This window comes from Limulus polyphemus, unplaced genomic scaffold (assembly GCF_000517525.1).
Source record: "Limulus polyphemus unplaced genomic scaffold, Limulus_polyphemus-2.1.2 Scaffold196, whole genome shotgun sequence".
Lineage (NCBI taxonomy): Eukaryota > Metazoa > Arthropoda > Merostomata > Xiphosura > Limulidae > Limulus > Limulus polyphemus.
In genome coordinates, this window is record NW_013665806.1 from 326,094 (window position 1) to 329,543 (window position 3,450).

Below are 3,450 nucleotides of genomic sequence, written 5' to 3' on the forward strand. Positions count from 1 at the left end.
ATATCAATTTCAACATGTCGGCCCTTGCCATCAGAGTTTTTAAGGCTAAAGTCACCTAAACGAATATTTCTGAACCATCGTTGACACTTACGAACGTTCAAAATATTTCCATAAACGTCTTTGATATTCTTTGTGGCCACAGAGGCGTTGGTTTCTTTCTTGTATTCAAACAGCATTACATGTCAATGTGTGTCTCGTTGTGTGCCATCACTATAAGTGATTAGAGTATATTAAACTTTACACAATATACAGGCTACACAAACGTGACGTTTAGGCGGTTTGTTTAACTATTATACTTGATGTACGTGTTTGTTTTTGGGGGTAATGAAAGTGTTCCGAAACGCGACATTAATTTCTTGACGACCTAATACTATGCAACTTGTAAATTACAGGTATTTAAGTTTATTGAAAAATATGTAATACTCAAAATACTATATATAAAAACGTGTTTTATGGCGAAGCACACAGATAGCAACATGCACACAAATATGGCGGTTGTTTCAAGGATGCAAGGAAGTTCCTGCACATCACAGTAGAGGGAAACATTTCTGGTAGCCGTGGGATAAATCCGAACCCCTCAGTTACCAGGTATAAATGTTTGTTCGGGTATATCTGAACATCGCAGCTCAAGGGTTAAGAATGGTATTAGTCCACTGGACTGAACCTCCTTTCTCTGAAGATCTATATATTAGAACTCTAAACTTAGAATTTATTAAGGAAATATCCGACACAGTACTTCAATTTCTCGAAATTAAAATTAACATAAACATACAAGACGACCATCTGACCATTAGTATACATTACAGCACACATTACCTACACTTCGAATCTTCCCACCCGTACAGTAACGAATAATCAGTGCCATACTCACAATTTCTACGACTGCACAAACTATGTAGTGATGATAATGATTATAAATCAAAATCCAAAGACATGAAAACTTTATTTTCTAAAAGGCACTACCCTGATTTTCTCATCCACGTTGCAGCTACCAAAGTTAGTTTATATACCCAGGAGCAAACACTCAACCCTACCAAAAAAAAAAGAACACACCGACCTCATTCCTCTTGTGCTAACATACCACCAGACCAACAAGAAGATAAAATATATTTTACTAAACATTTACATCTATTTCCCCATCTGGTTCGTTATGCATAACTAGAATTGTACTTTCCACTCCTTCCTTCTTATCAGTTGAGCTGAGATGATATGAAACAGCACTGTCGTTTGTCTCAACCTTTGATTCCTGGTCAACCAGTGCAAGAGAGGCTCTTCAGTAACATACTATCCCAGCTTGTTAGCGTATCCTATGCACTTACACAATGCCATGAAACTGCTGTATCTCATATATCAATGAACAAGTTTGTTAAGGTACTTGAAATAAACTCATCCACCTGGAACTGGCTTGAGTTTGAGACATTAGCATGCACCAAAGCCTTATCCAGTCTCCATGCGGAAACTTATATTCTTTGACTGTTTTATTGTAACATTTCTTCTGCCTAATTGTTGGTGTACAAACTCATGTACATTGACCAAGACAAACTGCTGTCACCCCACATATTCCTGTGGAAACTGTGGCACATCCACTGCAGGGAGAAGACCATAAATCACATCTATAGGGAGTAGAATTTCCCTACCAAACATGATTATATTTGTTGAGTAACCAGTCAATCTCTTATGGTTGCACAGTATGTCGTCATAAGATATGGACTGTATTAAAGTACCAACCAAAAGATAAACTTTGATCCATTTAATGAAGTTATTGATAAATACCAGCAAATACCCATTACAGTTTTTCTGAAAGAGGCTCATTGATATCCAGAGCTATCCTTTGTAGAGGAAAACCAATAGTTCTTTGCTCGAATGTACCCTGTCTAGACTGTTTGTTCCTTTGTTCACTTAACATCATAACGAGAATGTAGCTGGTATAACTGCCAAATCTGAATGTTTTGCTGCCTAAAACTCTAGTGATCAATAGCTGCATTATAGGTTGAAAATCACATCCTGGTTCTTAATATCAATGGTCTAACATGTCTTCCCACAGTTATAATTGCTTGTACCGGTGCCACAAGCTGCTTGCTTCTGCACCACATTTCTCAATCGGTACTAGCCATACTTTGCCTAGCTGAATGATAAGGAGTAACCACACTAGTTCAGAATCTTCCAGATACCGTTCCGAGAGCTTTTAAGGCATTAGATATGTCATTCAGTTACTTGTGGTATCCATTAATTCATACCACAAGCCAGATGCCAAACTCGAACTTTTATTCCTTTACTGTTTTCTCTTAACTTCTCTTTTGTGTTTGCATGAATTCATGTGTGTAAACTACTTCAGAATACATACATTCCATATATATACCTGTGAATACTGTGGTATTTCTGTGAAGGAAGGAGAATCATAGATCAGGTCCATAGGAAATTGTATTTGTCACCTAAACACCAGAAGATTTAGAAAACAACTAGCCAGTTATTGATCAGTTGTGATCAAAAGCATACACTTGATGGTTTGTCCCACCCATTCAGCCTGGAAGATTTAAACACTGGTAGATTTACTTGTTTCACTCCCCCTCCAAAATTAAATGGTGTTGCTGACAGGAACTTGCTACCAATTTCTCAACCTCTGTGTGGCTGAAAGAGAGATCGTGGCGACTCCTCCCTCTCACCATTTTTAACTTTAGCTCTACCAAGGAGTGGGCACCACATGGTCAAAGTGCTCCAAACTTATTTAAAGTAGATATTTGCCCTAAGCAACGTTTACCTGAATATACCTTACCTCAGATATATTCTTACATCTCTGTTCGTTTGTTAATTTCTGGTATAAATTCTTTCTAAGGAACTTCAGCAATACAAGTCCTTTCTTAATTAAAACTAGTTTATTCTTCCTCGATACAACTTTGTAATACACAGAATTTCCAATCAGTATGTTAAACTTAACAACTTTTATAACACACGCTATAAATCACAGTGTTTCACACACTTTACTTATGGTGCCTACTGTTTGCTTGACTCAATTATCTATCTCTTCAATCTGTCTATCTCTGCAATCTATCTGTCTCGCTGGCCTTATTTGCCTGGATTATATACTAAAAAAGAGGGCATCTGGAACAAACTGGAGTTGCCAGGAAAATTCATGATCCTTTGAGAAACTCCAGGACACATGCTCCCAGTGTTGCATGACTTCTGCTGTTGTAACACTGCCCCTTCCTTAGTATTGTTCGTCCTGAACAATAGCCACTTACATTAAACCAATAGATAATTAACAGTAACTTGATTAAATGTACAGAATTTGCAAACACAAAATTAAAATACAACAAATTCTCCTAATTTTACAAGACGTATCTTCTTCCTTACTGGTTTCCATCTCATTGGCTTCTGCTTCACGTGGGGCTCATCTACTCTAGCAGGAAATGTCCCAATATCGGTATCAGTCACATCAGTGGTAGTAACTTC